Source organism: Protopterus annectens, chromosome 4.part1, assembly GCF_019279795.1.
Source record: "Protopterus annectens isolate FY-2018-M chromosome 4.part1, PAN1.0, whole genome shotgun sequence".
Classification (NCBI taxonomy): domain Eukaryota; kingdom Metazoa; phylum Chordata; order Ceratodontiformes; family Protopteridae; genus Protopterus; species Protopterus annectens.
The window spans coordinates 494,638,578-494,659,715 of record NC_056734.1 but is presented as its reverse complement, the minus strand read 5'-3'; the positions used below and the strand labels follow the sequence as shown (position 1 = coordinate 494,659,715).

Here is a 21,138-nt window from a genome sequence, read left to right as displayed (position 1 = left end):
GAGTGAGCCCTGGAAACATTCCCTCCCCAGCTTAAGCAAGCAAATAAGACTTCTTGTGAAGTCCTTCAAATAACCCACCCATATTAGTTTCCTTAACTAAGGGCAGCCATAAGGCGTTCTTTAGTTACATCTGTAATCTAAAAGGAAAGACCCAGATTTGTGCCAAACTGGTAGTTAATGATACCATGTATACTAAGCCTGTGGACATAGCTAACCTGTTGGCTGACAGGTTCTGTGAAAACTTCACTCTCCTGTCCCCACCACACATACCTCATGACATCCCTACCACCTGTCCTCTACCTTGTATCTCTGAAGAGCAAGTCGTAAACTCCCTCTCTAAGGCCAAAATCACAGCATCTATGGGACCTGATAACATCCCAGGCTGCATCCTACATGGGCTCCAACATGAATTAGCAACATCATTGGGTATTCTTTTCAATCATAGTCTAAGCACAGGCTTTGTCCCAGCTGAATGGAAAATGGCCACTCTTATTCCCTTGCACAAAGTTGGTGCTTCCAATGACCCCAGGAACTATAGACCTATTAGACTGACTAGCCTTATCTGCAAGGCCATGGAACAAGTCATCATGGACCATATCAACAAAGATATAGGTAAACTTCAAACACTTAACTCTACTCAGTTTGGATTTGTCAAAGGGAGATCATGCCTGTTAAACCTGGTGGACTACTACTTCAAGGCAGTCACCAAGGCCCTGGATGTGGGGAAATCTGTGCATACAGCTTACCTAGACTTAACTAAGGCTTTTGACATTATCCCCCACACGGGCATCATTGACAAACTCACCCAGCTAAGTATCAACCCTTATATCATTAGATGGGTCGCTAACTAACTCACTGCTAGAGCACATATAGTCAAAATAGGGGAATCCACCTCCAACACCAGACCTGTAAACTAGTGGTGTTCCACACAGATCAGTCCTGGGACCTCTTACTGTTTGGAATCTATTTCTCTGAAGTACAAAGAAAACTGAAAGATCTGTGGCTGACAAAGTTAGCTGATGACTGCAAACTAGGAGCAGTCATAGAATCTCCAAATAATGTCAGCACAACAAATAATTGATGCCAATATCATGGCCTTAAACTCAATGCAAAAAATGTCATCCCTTTCAGTAAGAGCAATGTTCCTGCTAACTACCACATCAATAGCAACACCCTAAATACACATTCAGTGGTGAGAGACCTGGGCACATAGATTGACAGCAATCTTGCCTGTGATCACCATGGCTCCACAATGGTAAAAAGGGCATTCTATATTGCTTATCTCATAAAAAGGGCATTGCCTCCAGAAGTAAAATAAGTTATAATCTCCCTGTACTCTTCCCTCATCAGGCCAATAATTGTGTACAGCGCCCCTTTTGGTGTGTACCTTTCCAAGCACCTGCAGCAACTGGAGAAACCACAACGGTTCCTCACAAGGAAAATTCAAGGTTTTCAGCATCTGTCCTATGTAGTTTGTCTGAAATCACTGTCACTTTATTCTGCTTCATACAGACTACACAGAGGCAATTTCTGCCTTGCTTAAAAGGTAATCTCTGACCCTGTTTTTTTGGAAATGCTGCATATCCACAAGTCAAATTGTACACAGGTTACTCGCTCTAAAGACCTTAACCAGGTATGTGACATTAATAGAACCTGCTAGAGGTTGAGATTTGTCTCCCAGAGGTTACCACACCTTTGCAACAGACTCCCACTACATATCAAACAGAGCACCTCATTGGCCCTCTTCAAAAGCAGTCTGGAGGATTGGATGGGTAGCTGTAAATTCACCCCGGGGGTTCCACCTGTGTCCCTCTTGGACACGGGCATTAGATGCTGATTCTGGAAATAAGGGTAGAACTTGGCTAGGCTTGTAAGGGCCCAAGGGCCATTAGCCTAGTAACGTCCTGTGATCCTATGAAAGTATTTTACCTGCAGTAGCAGGTTGCCATATTTCAGGGTGTAGGGGCTCCATTTACTGCCCTTCACACTAATGTATGCTGTACTGTTTCGATAGTGAAATGGCTGTGTGTAGTTGAATAAATAAGTAATTGTAGTAGTCAGTGAATGAAAAATGTATATAAAAAAACATGTTTATAAAATCATGTTTGCAAAATGTGTGCCAAAATGTGCTTAAAGGCTGAGTGAAATAAACTGTAAGTAAATAGTGTTGCCATAGTATACCACAGCAGTTCCTTTCTTTAAAAAACAAGCAAGGGAAATGTTGTCATTAATACCCAGTGCTGATGATGCATTGAGTCGTACCTGCCAGTATAGTTATTTACACTCTGTTAAATTGTCCACATCACCACTATAACGCACAGCTGTTGCTCTGTCATTAATAAAAAAATGTTAACTTTTTAAAATTAGGGCAATCACTTGTGTGCCTATACAGTGCATTCATTTTTTTATGTTTAATATTATAAACATGCTCCCTAATTCTTTCTTTCAGCTTTCTAATTGTTTCCCTGATATAGAAATCACTGCACGAGCTGCATGTGGCAAAACACAGTATAAGGGAGGTGTTGCAGTCACACCTTCCAAAACAAGGAATGGTCCTGGCAAAGTTTTCTACAGATACATATGGTTCGCCATTAATGAACCTGCAGAATGTACAAGCTCCACATTCATGCATATACTTGTGGGTTCTCTTTAAAGTTTTTCCACTGGCATTTCAAAAAAAGATTTAATGCTCCTACCTTTAATAAAAAAAAAAAAAAAAAAAAAAAACAGTCACAGGACTGACCCCAATGCACTTTTTGATTTCACTGGAAAAAAACAAGTCCTAGAAAAATCTAATAATGTTTGTGTAACAAAATATATCTGTACTGTATTGAATGGTGAAAATGGGTGTAGTTCTATGAAAATTATCAGTAATCCTAGTACCCTCGGTGGCATCCTCAATGCCATCTGGAGGAACAGACCTGTTTCTCACAATAGGTGAAAACCAGTTTGTGCGATGTTTTATGCTTCACTCCTGAATTTTTTAAGAGCTGTAAAGGATAACCCCTTTTGACAAACATTCCAATCAAAATTCTAATTTAGTTATCAAAAATATTATTGTCAGGCGTTTTTCTAGAGAGCCTAACCATCTGGCCCTTGACCACCACCAAGTAAGCATTAGAACATTCCTCCTTCCTGAAAATAATAGAGGAGTAGCACTCAAAATCAGGTTTCTCTTCAAGTGAGATGTGTAGATCTTATGAACACCATAAGAGTTGGTAAATTAAGAAAGCTAGTGGAATTTTACCATAGTGAATGGGTCTGCTGCCATTTCTCTAGTGTGCTTTCCAAAAGATAAACACATCATTCAGGAGCCTAACAATATCCATGGACCATTGAATGAAACTGGGGAGGTGAGCACAACCAGTTTTTCCCACATGGCCAATACCACATTGACATATAACAGGGCACAGGTTGCAGTGCTGGTTGGCCCCTTTGTTTTTTTGTTTTTAAATTATTAAAAGTCAAACAATCAAACCTATGAACCTGCAGAGAATAGCGTAACCGTCATAAAATGAGTTAAACACATTTGTTTGTGTATTATATAACGGTGATAAAATGAGCTAATCAGTGTATAATAAGACACAAAGAAACATTGCTTAAGAAACTGCATTTGTAGCTTCTCAAAAAATAAAGCTCCTACATTAATAGTAGAACAGCTAACTCGCTATTAAACCGCATTCATAGCTTCTAATTTAATAAAGCACCTACATTAAAAGTAGAACAGGTAACTCGTGATTAAAATGTACAGACTGTATAGCATATACTGCAGCTACTCAAAATTATTCCATTGCAAAGGACCTTTAAGCAAAATAATCAGACATTAAGTTAAGTTGTATAGTATAAAAGGAGTTGCTTAGAGTAAAATATGCCATTTTTATAGTGCAAATAAAGGAATTGCTCAGGGTAAATATTGCCATTCTTACCTGGCTAACACACCATAAGATGAGCGCGGAGAGGGAGAAAGTAGATGGAAATTTGAAAATGGCACCCATGGAGTCCTTTGCATTGTATAGCTTCCAATCGGAAGCTGGATGGTGAAGGGGTGACCTCAGAGTATGAGCTATAATGGGTGACCAAGCATGGCTCTGTGCCCTAATGGGAGGCAGGGTAGCTCTAATTTGTAAATCTGAGGGTTAGACTGATGGGGGAGGATCTCGGTTGGATATGCGCTTGAATGGCTGTTCAGACCTGTAAACCAGTGGAAGGCAGGGTTGTTGTGAATAAAGTAATCCAAGGGCCCAGACCACAGACGAGTCTAGATCACCAGAAACAATTAGAAAAATAAATGGAAATTAACTCAGGTCAGTACTGCAATGGTATCAATTTAAGAGAGTAATATTCTGCCGGTGGGAAGCACTTCTACAATGAGGAATTAATCCTAGTCCATACAGTTTAAGTTATGCTATACTATGCTGTTTAATTTAACCACAGTTATACTTCATTGTGAAATTGCAGGAGGTGAGGGCAGCTACAAAACACTGAAAGGCATAGGACATAGAAGTTAAGGACACAAGGTATCTTCAAACCAGTTAGTAGGAAGAAAATTGCCACCACAAATTTACCACCATAACAGGTACAAGCAAGCAAAATCTGAGGGTAATGCTATTCAGTGCTAGAAGTCTAAACCTCAAAATGCATTCACTCGAGGCACTCCTTAAAATGGAGAACATCGACATCTGTGCAGTGACAGAGACCTGGTTCAAGGCTACAGAGAGCACCCCTGCATTACCAGGCTATAATTCATACCACACCTTTCGGCCACCTAACTTGGACCGAAACACTAAAGGCAGAGGCGTGTCCATATTCATTAAGGATATCCATACCTCCAGGCTAGTTGCTCAGCATAATGCATCTGAGATTATCCAAGTGCAACTAACTCTGGGCAAGACCGCAATCCAAAGTGTAACTTACTACAGATCCCCCACCATGCCCCAGGATTCCTGCTCCTCATTTCTTGATACACTGGAAAATATTAAGGTACAACCCAACACCCTAATAATGGGCAATTTCAACTACCCCACCATTAACTGGGAAAACTACTCATGTACCAACTCTTTTGCTCAACATTTTCTGGAATTCATAAATTCCAGCGCCTTGGATCAACTTATCCACACCCCCACCAGTGGCAGCAATATCCTAGACCTGGTCAATACCAACATGGGCGACTGGTGTTCCACACCAGAGGTCAATTCCTCATTGGTCAGATCCGACCACAAGCTAATCAACCTAGATATCCACATCCCGCCCCACCCCACATTAGGGAAACCACCGTAAAACATTTCTCCAAAGCCAACTTCACATTTCTTAAGATGGAAGTGGTAAACTTCACGATACCCCCACCCATGCAGATGGACAATAGAGGTACGACTGCTGAATCCTACACAAATGCACTGTATAAGCACTTACATGAGTGCATGGATCGTGCTATCCCTAATAGAACCAAGATGTTGTCCTCCAAAAAAAGGAATCCAATCTGGTGGTCCCCTGCCATAAAGAAATTCTACAACAGAAGAAAGAAACTGTTGCAAAAAAAGAGTAAAATCCCATGATTGGAGGAACTCCCTGGTCAGCCTCAGTAAGAAGCTGAGATCCCACATAAAATCCTCCAAAGGTAGTTACAAAAACAAAATCGCCACTGATTCTAAAGACGATCACAAAGCATTCTATAGCTATGTCAAGAATCTTAATGGCAAAACTCAGATATGCTCCGAGTTACAGCACAATGGCAGTAAATATACAGAACCAACTGAAATTGCCAACATCTTGGCAGATAAGTTCAGTGCTAACTTTACCCCCCCACCCCCACCCCCACCCCCACCCCCTAAAGGGCCCATCTCTATACCAGAAGAATGCAAAGTTCCTGCAATCACACTGCACAGGTAAAAAACACACTCTCCAAAGCCAAGAACACAGCATCCATGGGACCTGAAAACATCCCAGGCTGCATTCTACACGAACTACAGAATGAACTGGCACCCAACCTAAGCACCATGTTCAATCATAGCCTCACCTCAGGCTTTGTGCCAACTGAATGGCACACAGCGACGGTTATCCCACTCCACAAAGGGAGAGCCATCACGGACCCTGAGAACTACCGCCCTATTAGCCTAACGAGCCTGGTCTGCAAGGCCATAGAACATATCATCATGGAACTTATAAACAAAGACATTGGTAATCTCCAGACTCTGGACCCCACCCAGTTTGGGTTTGTAAAAGGCAGATCATGTCTCCTAAATCTGATAAACTTCTTTGAAGCAGTCACCAAAGCTGTAGACGAGGGTAAGGTGATACACACAGCCTATCTCGATCTCGCCAAGGCTTTTGACACCATCCCCTACTCTGGAATTATAGATAAACTCACTAAACTAGGTATAAATCCTTAAGTCACAAGATGGGTTGCCACCTGGCTCACTGAGAACCCACACTGTGAAAGTAACAGACTCCAAATCCGACTTCAGACCAGTGACAAGTGGAGTACTACAGGGTTCAGTCCTGGGTCCTCTCCTGTTTGGTATCTACTTTTCTGAAGTACAGGCTAACACAGAAGGTCTTTGGCTAATGAAGGTCACAGATGACTGCAAACTAGGAGCTATAATTGAAACTCCTAACGATGTGGACATCCTACAAAAGGGCCTCACGGAGACAGATGCCTGGTGTCAAAGCCATGGCCTCAAGCTCAATGCCAAAAAGTGCATTGTCATCCCCTTTGATAAAAACTCTGTACCCAGGAGCTGCCACATAGGTGGTGGTCTACTTAACACCGAAAGTGTGATAAGAGAATTTGGGATACGGGTGGACAGTAGTCTCTCCTTTGGTAATCACATCGCCACAGTAGTCAGTAAATCCTTCTACATGGCACACATCATCACAAAAGGTTTCTCATCCAGGAAAAAAGAGGTAATTGTTCCCCTCTACTCGTCACTCATTAGACCCATTATAGAGTACAATGCCCCTTTTGGTATGTACCTCACAAGACACCTACAACAACTGGAAAGGACACAGAAATACCTCCCAAAGAGGATTACTGGCCTCAAACAGATGCCCTACGCAGGCTGTCTCAAAAATCTCCAGCTTTACTCCGTCGCATATCGCCTACTCAGAGGTGATCTCTGCTTAAGATACAAAGCTATGTCAAACCCAGAGCTGTTTGACATGCTCCACTTAAAGAAATCCCAATCCCTCCGAGCTACACACTCTAGGGACCTAAACCTTGTCTCCACAATAAACAGAACAAGCTGGAGAGATAGATTCCTATCCCAGAGACTTCCCATACTCAGGAACAAACTACCTTTCTATAGCAAACAAAGCTCCTCATTAGCACACATCAAGAAAAATCTTGATGATCAGATGGGAAATAGGAAATTCACCCTGGAGATCACCTCTGTGGCTCTGCTCGACAGGGGCACAGGAAAATAATTTTCTTGGGTGGTGAAAGCCAGGGTGCCTTTTTGGCTAGGCTTATATAGGCCCTAGGGCCTATAGCCTAGTACCTATGAACCTATAAAAAGAAAAAAATAAAGGTTGGCGGAGCTGTCTCATGTTGTGCACACCATGTTTGCTTTTTGTAGCAATTATTGTAGCACACAAAAGTGCTACCAGCACTAAACGTTCTACATGGAAACAGCTCCAGTACTTATTATTAATGCCCACCCCTCCAAGTATGTCTAACGGTCAGTTCCCTGTGTTTTCTCCTATTAACCTGGTGAACTTGGGCATCCTGAGGCAATGTGGCACCTGCCTCATGTACACTGATAACCCTCTCCTCTTACCTCCCAACACTCAGACTTGTGAAAGATGCACTTATATATCCAGACTGGAAGCCAAGCACTCTGCAGCCAAGACCGGAATAGCTGGTCAAGAGGAGAAGGTCAACACTTGCACCACGCCACATGGAACACATAGCCCTCCAGCACTGCCTTCACATAAAAACACAAACCACACACCCACCTTCACGGAGGCTCTCATTAAAAATCTACCCAAACAGCAGAGACCTCCAAGGCAGAAACACACTCCACCACCACAACACAACACTAATCATGAGACACACAACTCTCCTAAACAGTGTGCCACTCAACCAAAGCCCCTAAGGCAAAACAGCATGCCCAACACACTAGTCATAGTTGACTCGATAGTGAGGCACACTGATGTCCCACTCACTAGGTTGAATAAGGAGAAAGTAACAGTTAGCTGCCTGTCAGGCGCCAGGATCTGCCACATAATGCACGCACTCCGGTCCCTCAACAATAGGTGCAAGCAAATATGACTGTCATTGTACATGTGGGTGTGAATGACGTACCTCCCTGGACTACATGAAAAGAGAGGAGGAACTCTTGGATTATGTAGCCCAGGTGGGTATGACCCTAGCCCTGAGCAGCATCCTACCATCATCCAGAATGATACCACAGTACAAGCAGAAAATAATTCATTTCAACAATTGGCTACAATTTTGGTGTTATTCTAAAGGGGATCCAGTATCTGTCTGCCTGGGATGACATGATTGACAGACCTTGATGCTTTGCCAGAGATGACCTGCATCTGTCACCCTGGGCTTCCGGCTATTGGCCAAGGCTCTTGCCACCCCTATAGTTCCTTTTTTAGGCGGTGTTCCAAAGACCAAATTACCACCGTAACAGCTACAAATAAATGCAACCTGAGGGTCATGGTGCTCAATGCCAGAAGTCTAAATCTCAAAATGCACTCGGTCGAAGCACTCCTTAAAATGGAGAACATCGACATTTGTGCCATAACAGAGACCCGGTTCAAGGCAGCAGAAAGTACCCCTGCACTACCAGGCTATAACTCATTCCACACCATTCGGCCACAGATCTTGGACCGAAGCTCCAAAGGCAGAGGTGTTTCCATATTCATAATGGATGCGCACAGCTCCAGACTGTTAGCCCAACTTAATGCATCTGAGATACTTCAGGTGCAGCTAACATTGGGTAAGACAGTGATTCAGGTCATAGCCTGTTATAGGTCCCCAACCATGTCCCAAGACTTACACTCCAAATTCCTAAGCACCCTGGAGAATATTAAGGTCCAACCTAACACTCTCATACTGGGTGACCTCAACTATCCCTCCATTAACTGGGAAAACTACTCGTGTACGAATACACTTGCCCAACGTTTCCTGGAATTCATTAATTCCAATGCCCTGGACCAGCTCGTTCTTACCCCCACTAGAGGTAGCAACATCCTTGACCTGATCATTACTAACATGGACGACCGTTGCTCTACACCAATAGTCAACTAGTCAACTCCTTCCTGGTTAGATCCGACCACAAACTAACCCCCCCTCCCCCCCCTCAGGAAAGGTAACCACCATGAAAAACTTCTGTAAAGCTAACTTTGTGCTCCTAAAAACAGAGGTAGCTAACTTCAAGTCACCCATGCAAATGGAGAATAGTTGCATAACCGCCGAATCATATACCAATACACTGTACGAACATGTACACAAATGCATGGATCTTGCCATACCCAATAGAACAAAGATGCTCTGCTCCAAAAAAGGAAGTCAATCTGGTGGTCCCCTGCCATAAATAAACTCTACAACAGAAGGAGGAAACTGATGCGGAATAAGGTGAAGTCCCCAAGACTGGAAAAATTCTCTTATCAGCCTCAACAAAAAGTTGAGATCCCTCATCAGATCCATTAAAGCTAGCTATGAAAACAGAATTGCAACAGATAGTAAAGACAACCACAAGGCCTTCTATAGTTATGTAAAGAATCTCCACAGCAATACCCAGATTTGCTCTGAGCTACTGCACAATGGTACCTCCTATACCGAGGTAACATATATTGCCAATATACTGGCCGACAGATTCAGTGCCAGCTTTACCCCCCCCCCCCCACCTAAAGGACCAGTCACAATACCAGTAGATTGCCAGGCACCCAGTATTACTGCTGCACAGGTTAAAACAACACTGTCCAAGGCCGGGACCTGACAATATCCCTGGCTGTGCTCTACATGAACTACAGAGTGAACTGGCACCTCACCTATATGCCGTGTTCAATCACAGCCTCACCTCAGGCTTTGTCCCTACTGAATGGTGCACTGCTACAGTCATCCCTCTCCATAAAGGAGGAGTGACTCAGACAATGGGAACTATCGCCCCGTTAGCCTGATGAGTCTGATATGCAAAGCTATGGAATGCATCATCATGGACCCAATAAACAAGGATATAGGGACTCTCCAAACTCTGGATCCCACACAGTTTGGTTTTGTGAAGGGTAGATCATGCCTGCTCAACTTGGTCAACTTCTTTGAGTCAATCATCAGAGCTTTGGATGAAGGCAAGGTGATTCATACAGCCTACTTTGATCTGGCCAAGGCCTTTGATACCATTCCCCACTCAGGAATCATAGAAAAACTCACTAAGCTAGGCATCAACCCATATATCACTAGGTTTGTTGCAAACTGGCTCACAGGTAGAACCCACAGTGTGAAAGTAGCTGACTCCAAGTCAGACTGCTGACCAGTCACGAGTGAGTCCCTCAGGGTTCGGTCCTGGGTACTCTTCTGTTTGGTATTGACTTTTCTGAAGTCCAGGCCAACATGAAGGGACTCTGGCTGACAAAGTTTGCAGACGATTGCAAGTTGGGGGCTATTATTAACTCCTCAAGTGATGTTGCTATCCTACAGAAAGACCTCACTGAGACCAACAACTGGTGTCAGAACCGTGGCCTTAAGTTCAATGCCAAAAAAATGTGTCATCATCCCCTTTGGGAAAATCCCAGTTCCCATGAATTACCACATCGATGGTAGTCCACTGAACACAGAAGGCGTTATAAAATATCTGGGAACACAGGTTAACCGCTACCTCTCTTTTGACCACCACATTGCCACTGTGGTCAGAAAGTCCTTGTGTGTGGCACATCTCATTACTAAGGGTTTTGCATCCAGGAAGAAAGAGGTCATTGTCTCCCTCCACTCTTCCCTCATTAGGCCAGTCATTGAGTACAATGCCCCATTTGGCATGTACCTCACTAAACACTTGCAACAACTGGAGAGGCTGCAAAAGTACCTCACAAAGAGGATCCTAGGCTTTAAACATTTGTCCTATGTGGACAGACTAAAAAAACTCCAACTATTCTCTCCCTCATATGCACCCACACGCTCCAGAGATACCACAATCAACAGAACATGCTGGAGGGACAGGTTCATAACCCAGAGACTTCCCATACATGTCAAGCAGAGCACCTCGCTGTCCCTATTCAAGAGAAATCTTGATGAGTGGATGAGAAATAGAACATTCACCCTAGGGATCACTACAGTGACTTTACTTGACAGAGGCACTGGGAACTAAGGTTGGGTGGCACGATGGCAAGGTAATCCTATGGGGCTTGTAAAGGCTCCAGGACCATTAGCCTAGTACACACCTGTGAACATATGTAGCTTAACAGTTTAGTAAACAAGTTAACTTAAAGGGCATACATTTGAATACAGCATTTTAAAAGTTCCGGTTGTTTTTAGGGAAGGTTCTGCACAGCTGAGATGAAGCAGTAATAGCAAGAAAGTGATTTCAGTCATCAGCCTCTTAAAAACTTTCTTGTTTCTTGTTTTGGGAGCGGTCACATGACAGAGATGAAGCAAAGAATAAGAATTGAATACACCCTTTTAAATATTCTGGTTGCTTTTGGGGGGGGGGGGGGTGGCACAAAGCCAAGATGAAGCAGGAATAGCAAGAAAGTGATTACAGTTATCAGCCTCTTAATAACTTTGCAGTTTCTTGTTTGGGTGGAGCGCATGGCAGAGATGAAGCAAGGAATAAGAACTGAATGTTGTCTTTTAAATATTCCTTTTGCTTTTGTGGGGGGGGGGGTATATTGCACAGCCATGATGAAGCAGGAATAGCAAAAAGCGAATACAATTCTCAGCCTCTTAGAAACGCTTTGGTTTCTTGTTTTGGGGTGGCTGCATGGCAGAGATGAAGCAAGGAACAAGCTGGCTAGCACACCATGAGAGGAATGCAGAGCGGGAGGAAAGTCGATGGAAAGCATGCTTCTCTTCTGTCTGGTGTATAATGAATATTTTCCACATGTACTTGGGTGTTTTCATTTTTTAATATTTTTCCCTTCTGCCACACAATTGTCAGAGCAGCTGTTTCTGCTGGTTTAACTACATCTTTCATAATTACGTCTTTGCTGCTTTCACATGGACATATTTGAAGCATACACACGATGTGCCCTCAGTCCACAAATCTCATTGTGGAACACCAGGTCAGTTACTTAAATGTACTTTCATAAAATTAATGCAGTCTGTTCCTTATAGTTTTTCTGGTGCAGCAGAAAATCTCAAGTTTTCTCCAATTCTGGAGCTCCCTTTTTGTCAAAATGTTCCATATGGTAATCCAGATGGCGACTACCCTGTAGATCAGTATTGACCAAGGAGAATACAGACCCTCTTAGATTTTGGAGCTATCAGCATGACATGGGGGATTTGCTGACGGATGCTCACTCTTGTTAAGGGAATGTTTCTCTGTACTAGTCCTCATTTCTGCTGTTAACTCATGTACTCACAAAACTCCAGGCAGAAGGAGCAAGTCTCATCATGGATGGATGGATGGATCTCATCATGATGACCCAGGAAAATCTCCTTTTTGGTTCCTTCTACTGACCTCTCCCAAGATGATTGATTTCATGGCACTAAAGGTCCTAGGCCCATGGCAAGATGATAGTCTACTTTTCAGTGACTGATTTCTGCAGTAGTTAATATTCCTTCAGATCTTGCAGCTGAAATGCAAACGTACACAATGCCACAGAAAACTCTCATTTCTAAGTGCATGTGTACTGCAGACTGTGGAAGTCTTTCATTTGAGATGAAAAACATCCCTTTTCTTCTGATTTTGTGAATTTGCAGATGTTCTTATTTCAAACTCCTTTTTTGATTTAAATCTCAGTTATTTCATGGTCTGTTAAGCTTATTTCTGCCATCACAGTATATCATGACATGGTTGAGGGCCCGACTTTTTCCCAGCATAGATTTTTAAAACATTTTTTGAAGAGGACGCTCTTCATTTCCACCATTTTAAACTTCATGGTAGATATGTTCAGTCCAGCTGCCTTTTAATTCCACTGGCTTCTTGCCCCTGGAATTCATTGCTTGAAAGTCTTTATTCCTGGTTGCCATTACTTCTGTCAGGAGGATTTCTGAGCTAAAGACCTTGTTTCTGTCAAGAGCAATATTTCTTTTTCCACAACAACTGAGTGTGTTTTCCTTATCTAGCTGATGTCTGAGTTATTGTTTGTTTTCTTTCTAGGAGAATCTTGAAGAGGCGTGGACATGCATGTTCCTTTTAATGCTTGCCATCAGTTATAATTTTTCTTTCCGCTGACCCTTTCCAAATGGGTTGCAATTTGTATTGTTTTCAATCACTTCTAAATTATCAGGCCATTAGCTAATGCTGTCAAGAAGTTTATAATAAAATACTGGGCTTGTAATGCAAGAATCAGAGTATTTTAAGGCATCAAAATGCAAAATATGACATTTGTCTAATGTTTCTCTGGGTTTTTGTAATAAATGTCATTTTTTTCTGGGAGAATCTTCCCACCAACCCCTAACCAAGGGGGTGTTCTCCCACATCCAAACCTAAGGGTATACAACCTTAGAGGATGCACAAAGTCAGAGAAAAAGGAAACGTATGAAAAGAAAAAGCTAACCTTTTTCTTTAACTTTGAATGGCCCACCCTCACAATGGCAGTAAATCTAGTTGATGACAATTCCAAACATTGTAGTTACAAATCAGCAGTACAAATCTTTGCTTAAAGAAAAAAAAAACCTTTAAGTTGACAAAATGGGAATCAGCAAATTGCAGTATTTGAACTGTTAGTGATCATTTCACCACTGTGGTGGTTGTCTGTTGTCCTTTTTTTCAAAAATATATCTAGTTGTACCAACTCGCTTTGTTTACTACATGTTTTCATAAAGCACTATAGGTTGGATCTAAAGTCAAGAAAGAGAGGGTCCTTGACATAGTGGTACTTTAAGGCTCTGCCTTTACACCTTTCTAATGGTTTCTTAGGATACTGCTTTCCCCTGTGTGATATAAGTATGTAGATACAACATGGGATTCTGCTCTAGTGTCCACCCTCTACAGAAGGTCCCCTTATGGTAAGATTTTGCATGAGTGTTGGCCCCATTATTTCATCTTCAACAGGGCCATCTGCACTGTATTACCTTTTATATCTGGCATTGTTTCCTTTATGAGAAAGGGATTGTATCCAGCTACCTGGTAACAGAAATTACCAGTGTATAGTGGTATGACGTTCCTGTGCACTCCCTTGAATTAATGGAGCAAAATTTGAGAGTAGAAGAACTAAGCATATTCTAATACCCTAGTAGAGGGATCTCCAAGAGTGAGTTGGGGGGGGAGGTCATGCTTTCCAAGAGCTGGAGGTTATAATAAAAATTTGATTTAGCTGCCAAGAAATAACTTGAGGGTGTACCCAAATGTGAGCACACTTCAGTGGATCCTCTCAAAAAACATCTGGCACAGTGAGTTCTCACATCTGTTTGCAGTATTAATTGTAAAAACCTATAATTATAGTAGATAGTTACATAAGTAACTTGCCTGTCTTTATTTCTGACTACTGATAATCCCATCATGTATAATAAATGCTTTTTATGAGACTTTGCAGCAGTGTAATATATATTGTGAAGTTATGAACTATTTCATTCCTAAACATTTCTTAGACTGTTTACCAGGCATCAAGGGCGTAAGTATCCTGTTACTCTGCATATTTAACAGCTTCTAACACTAACTTGAGCTTCATGTTTTTGTATTTTACAGAACCATTTGTCTGTGACTTATTTTCATAACATGCATTGAACAGAAAAAAGAAGAATGTGGTCTCCTGTCCTTCACTTTATTGGTTGCTGGTTCCCACTGCCTGCCCTTTGTCAGTCTTCATTCTGCTCTCCTTCTTCATTATTTGTCGTCATTTTAACTAATGAATGAGGCCGAAATGCAGAGAAGACTGATTTTTTTTATTTGGTTTGGAGAAACTACTCACATAAAAAGTACTAATTCATATTACATTCTGCTTTAGCTAAATGGGGGGTTTACTGGTAGCTTCCATTTAGTTTGTGGTACCTAGGAACTGATTTTAAAGTAACTTTCTCTTGTCAGTACATTGCTAAATGAAGTTTACAAGGCAGTAAAAGTGACCACGTTGTTAGTATCATACAAAAAAAGTTCAAAGTGTGTTTATGCAGGGGGTTAAGCCTGAAGTTTGAGATGGGTAGATATTATTGTAAATATATTTTCAAACTAAACCAGGCTACCCCAAACAATGTAAATTAATTTGTATATTTTTCTTGCATCAGAACCTCTCTGCAGAATATATAATTGCCGTTATCACAATTATTTATCCAAATTAATAAAAATGACATTCAGGCTGTAGTTCGTTTTTAACTTTTTCCATTATGATTAATGAAAGGGAAATATTGGCAGAGGTCTAAAAATGTTAAATTCTTATTGTGTGATGTTTACAACAATGTATGACAGCAGCTTAGGAAAGAGGAATGTGTTGTGCATGGTGGTTAAATTCATTATATGACTAAAAAGCCATGTCTGATGAAACCTGCTTACCACTTGAGAGACCGTAGAACTTTATTTCTATGGAAAGTATTCATTGTGTATACACACACACACACACACGTGTGTGTATATATATATATATATATATATATATATATATATATATATATATATATATATATATATTGTTTTGTTTCAGACTGAGGTCTGGCAAAACAGTCATTCAGTCCTTTTCACTTTACTGCTTACATTATATGCATTCTATTAGTTTTTCATGTGGAATGGAAGGTTAAGTTGTTATACTTTGTAGAAGTTTATGTTGTATTTTAAAAAGAGATTTCCTCACAACCTAGGTTTGAGTAAGCTTAGCCTGACACCCCAAACCATCACCAGGCTTTGTGCAAAGACTTTAATTTAGCCACATTTGTTTTCTAGTAATGCCTGCCATTTTGTATATAGTAGACATTGTGTAGATGATATGTAATGTAACTATAGACTGCTGCATTGCCATCCTAATTTGTTAATGTCACATACACATGCTAAATACAGCCTCAAAACACATATGTTGCATCACTGGCATTACTTGAAAAATGAAAAAGCACTCATCTTGTGAAGCTGTTAAAGCTCTCTCGGACTAGGAGACAGGGTTCACTCTGCAGAAAATTGATAAAATCGGAATTATCCAGGGTTGTGTAAATTTATTTGCACAGTAGATCTTATGATGTCCTTGACTGGTTGAATATTACAGATTTTTAGTCTTTCTTCTGTAAAATCCTTATTTTGGGCAGGTGTTCTGGCACTTAATATTTATAGTATTTCCTTTTGCTTTATATCATATCCTGCTTTCCTAAAACAAAATGAGGAAACTGCATAGTACATCCTGTATATCACATATAAAGAAGCATTCAACTCCCTGACATTAAAGGGTCCATAGATATTACACTCTGAGAATCTTTGCAAATATTAATTTAAAACCAGTATACAAATTGCAGAAACATGTCTGTGAATGTATTTCTTTTCCCTGATCTTTTGTGATGGTCTGACTAAAAAATACGTTATCTTGATGTTCTGTATCCTAAAGAGATGTGTGGATCAAGAAGGTGGAACAAAGCTTTAAAGGGTAGTACCAGTACATTAGCAGCAAAAGAAAAATCCATCTGTTCATTGTTGCTATGCTGTAAATGATAGAGTGTCCATATTTCTTTTTGCCCTTCTTATCTGGATTGGAATGCTGCAGATTTTACTTTATTAGGAATTGTCAAAGACTTTGCTCCATAACTTCCAGCTTTTTTCCACTGTTTTTATGACAAAATATTGCTCTGTCCCATACAGAATTTTTGTTGTTGCAAAACAAAGGAAATCAAAATTGCTAAATCGCAATAGTAATTATAAATGTTTTATTCTTTATAAAATGTACTGTAATACAAAACCTTATATTCCAGCTGTTTTCTAAACAAATGATGCCAGTAAATAAAATATGCCCCTGATTTTGTTCCTCATAATGCTTGTCTTCATCCCTGATTTATAAGTGAAAAGGTTGAGAGCTATTCTTTGGCCTTTAAATAAGTTTCACTTAATAGTGGTATACACGTATTCTTAGATGTACTTCTTTGAATTTATTTTTTAAAATGAGACTTGACAATAACTAGTAAGGCTCAGCTTTGAAATGTCTTTCCAATGAAGTTGATTTCTGAAGACTGACAGCATGCTTTAAGTATTTTCTTGCTGTAAATAAAGTAGCTCCATATGTAGTTGATTGCAGGACTGCAAGAGAAAAATAAAAATCTGCTCCTGGAAGTACTGCTTGAAGAATGTATATGGGGAGGAGATTTTCAAATATGTTTCAAGGTCACTAGTAAGCATAGAGACTGAATTCCTGAAAGCATTAGAAAGCAGTCATTTTTGCAAGAAAGTGTCTCTGTCTGTCTCTCTCTCTATGTATGTGTGTGTATATATATATACACATTTGTATGTATATATACACAAACACACTAACTCTGAGATCACACAGACTCAGAGAAAAGGGGAAATTAAAAAAAAAATTAAACTCACTTCAGAGGCTTTAACCTTGGGTCTATATCATATTATCAATGGTCAGTTCAGCCAGTCTCCGTTCATGGAACTGCAACATCAAACGTTCACTTAACATCAGCAAGAATTTAAAATGGGGAATGCCATTACTTGGCCAACATTGTGGCCATTGCACACACAGTATGTAAAATCCACCCAGGTGGGGTGCTGCGCCCCTCATACCCCCCCCCCCACCTATATATACCAACTCCAGGATTACACTACAGTGGAGAAAAGGCCAAATTTCCTAATGTTGACAATGTTGGCCAAGTAATGCCATTCCCTACGTTAGATCCCTTGCTGATGATCACTTTTGCATAAGTGAACATTTTATGTTGTTGGTTCGATGAATAGAGGTTCGCTGAACTGACCATTTCATAATATGTATCCCTTTCACCTCACAACAGAACAAGCTCCAATGTAATAAAATATTGCAAAATGTATTTGTAGTTGTAGGATATTTCATGATTTTGAGACTGAAGACACAGTCAGCGGTAGTGTTCTTGTTTGTAAATGACATATGTCTGCAACTTTTTCTGTATAGCAATGTCTAAGAAATAACTGTGGTGTGAGTCAGTAATTTTTCACAGTGAGAATTTTCAAACAAAAACAGGTTTCACTGACGGTAACCACAAAGCTTGCTTATGCTGTAATATAATGTCACATTTTCATTCTGCTGTTAATGCACATTCTGTAATGTGGCACCACATAGTCAAACTTTTAATCAGTATGGGACCATAATCATTAAAATCATTGTATTTCCTTTCTGTAATGCATTTTATCAGCTGAATATATGTAGTACCTCTCTGTGTAAAGCTCCATCATGTAATGTGTAAGAATACTGTTTGGAAAGCACTGGCATTGGGTAGAACTGCATATAGTTAAGATTAATAAATCTGACTGCATTCAAGTAAACTAACACTGGTTCCTGTTCTGTCAGTTATAGCCATAAGGGTTCAGGTTAAGAACTGGATCCATTACTTTATGGTTCCATTTAAAGGAGTACTTTTAATAATGAAAGGATGCAAGAAGCAATCCACATTGATTACTTTTGTCTTTCAAAGACTGCTATTGCTTTATTACAAGGCAGAGTAACCTGCATTTCTACAACTCTTGTCTGACGGAGTTGAATGGTGCTGCTGATGTACAGAAGACCACAACCAAGACTTCTGTTACAGTATGGTGATACCAGAGTCCAAAGTAATGTTGAAATGTTGGGCATTGCTTTACTGTCTTGTGAAATCTCATGCCGTTCTGTCATTCTTACAGAATTATCACAGCTGTGATTGAAGGATTTTCTGTTATCCCTGTCTCGGGGTTTGCATGATGTAGTCTTTCAAGAGCCCTAGAGTATTTATTGATGATCTGGAATCAAAGAAGTCAAGCAAAAAATAAAACACTTTTGAAAGTATAAATTTGTGCTGTTCAGCTTTATTGGACATTCATATGTCAGATGAGATAAGTAAATTTGTGTATTTTTGGAACTTATTTTAATATATTACAATATTGTGGCAGTTGTAGTGCAGCCAGTATACTGCTATGTAATCTATATAACCAAATCCAGTAGTGCTCCACCAAGAGCCAACTCCCGCCCAAAATTACCACTAAAATTTGTATGTAAACTCATAAAAAGAAAATAATAAAGTCAGTCAAATCAGTCAAGCGCTTTTGTTTCATACAATTTAAACAGAACTTCTTTCTTTTTATCAGTTTACATACAAATTTTAGTGGTAATTTTGGGCTGGGGTTGGTTCTTGGTTGAGTACTACAGGATTTGGTTATATAGTTTGTGTTTGGTTTCCTGCTGAGAGTTCATTCTTAGTTTGTGATACTACTTATACAATGTTGTGATATACATTTTGTAAAGAACATACATTTTAGTGACAATTTTCTAGCATATAATGTATTTAATTTTGTTTTTATTCAGTCTTGACAAAAATTCTTATTTCTTGTCTTATTTGCTGTGCCAGCTACAGTAACTGGCACTATGGTTGCTTCAGCTCTGGGATGATGTCAGATATAAGGGTTGTCGTCCGTCGTCATATTTCCATTTCCTTCTTGTGGTTGGAGCTCTGTTATAATTTGCTTTGTCATCAGACTGAAGCCAGAACTTTGATCATTTAAGATAAGTACCCTGTTTAGGAACAATGTATTTCTATTAGTCAGTTCTGTGAGATGTCAGTTGCTAAGTTGAATGTTTGCCCAAAGTGTGAGAAACAAATCCATCATTGGGACTTCAGTACTCTGCCTTTTTTGCCTGGGACCAGAACAGTGCCCAACCCAACTTTCCCCTTTTAATTCCAGAACAATTAAGCATAGGGATGAATCATTAGAAAAATATTTAGACAAGGAAGGGGAGAGTTTGTGGCCTTCTTGCACTATGGCATCTGGTGGCTTTGCTGCTCCCGGTTTTCATCACTAGAAGAAGTGTCTGAAGACACAAGGGGTACCTTTCAACAGTCCACCCAGGATCGTGATTGTTGAGAAGGAAAGACACATTCACAGCCCAGGCCTTCTGGGTCCTAATCACACCAGACCTATTCACAGGTCCAGGACCATGTTAAATTGGTTGAGGGTCTCATAGATTTCATGAGATCCAAGCAGCTCTGCCCTGGTAGGACTCCATCTACAGAATCTTCTGGAAAAAGAAAGAACAATAATCCCCTCCCCAGGAGTCTTATTCCTTTGACTCAGATGAGGATGGGTTAGATTATTTTTTTCTGGATCATATTCTGACTCCACACATATGCTACCCTTGTCATGAGAGCTCTGCATTGTCCGTCTGATATTGTCAAATGCCAGGAAACTCTCTTGAACCAAATGAAAGAATAGAGGGGATTGACTATAGAGCTCTGCATCTAGCAGGATACCAGCATCAGGGTCAGTTATTAAAAGACCTACCTGATTAAGAGAACAGTCTCTTGCAAAGCATGTTAAGTCAGAAATCCTAGATTAAGTTTTAGATAGGGACGTTCTGTTTGGACCTGAGACCCAAGCTATTTTTTGAATGAGGATAAGGCTAAGTCATTTTGGACTGTGAAGGACTTTCTGCTGGTACTGCATTCAAGGTTTAGTAGGAATTACCCTACCAAGCCCTGGTCCTTTCCTGATTCACAGGTTGACAGAGAGGGAACAGGACTAGAAGAGACAGACCACATAGACAACAAAAGAGATGGCAAGCTGACCAGAGACCAAAGCCTAGAAGACCCCAACCCTGGAGTCCAGCAGGGAGCAGCCATGGCTCAATCTAAAGAAATTGATGTCAGTTTACAGAGCAGTATTGGCATTCATGCAGTTGTGGAAACCAGAAACACCACAGTCTTGTGGTACTTAAATAGGGGGAGGTACCCACTCCTACCCTCTTTGCTACATAGCCATGCAGCTATGAGAAGTGGTACAAACAATGAGTTTGTATCTGATAGCACAATAACTACCAGAGGAGAACAGTAACTTGGCAGATCACTTGAGCAGGTCTGTTTTAGACCATCATGAATGAATGCTAAAAAGTAAATTTTTATCAGCATCA

At 40.5% G+C, this 21,138-nt stretch overlaps 1 protein-coding gene across 4 annotated transcripts in view; it reads left to right on the top strand.

Moving 5' to 3' along the window:
* The window catches only part of OPA1 (OPA1 mitochondrial dynamin like GTPase), a 2,039,562-nt gene extending 2,020,535 nt beyond the window's left edge, over positions 1–19,027 (top strand). For all 4 annotated transcript variants that reach the window (XM_044070302.1, XM_044070304.1, XM_044070303.1 and 1 more), the window contains one exon: positions 14,793–19,027. The gene's annotated coding sequence lies outside the window, so the exon portion shown is untranslated. The remainder of the gene's footprint in view (positions 1–14,792) is intronic.
* The last annotated feature ends 2,111 nt before the right edge of the window (positions 19,028–21,138 follow it).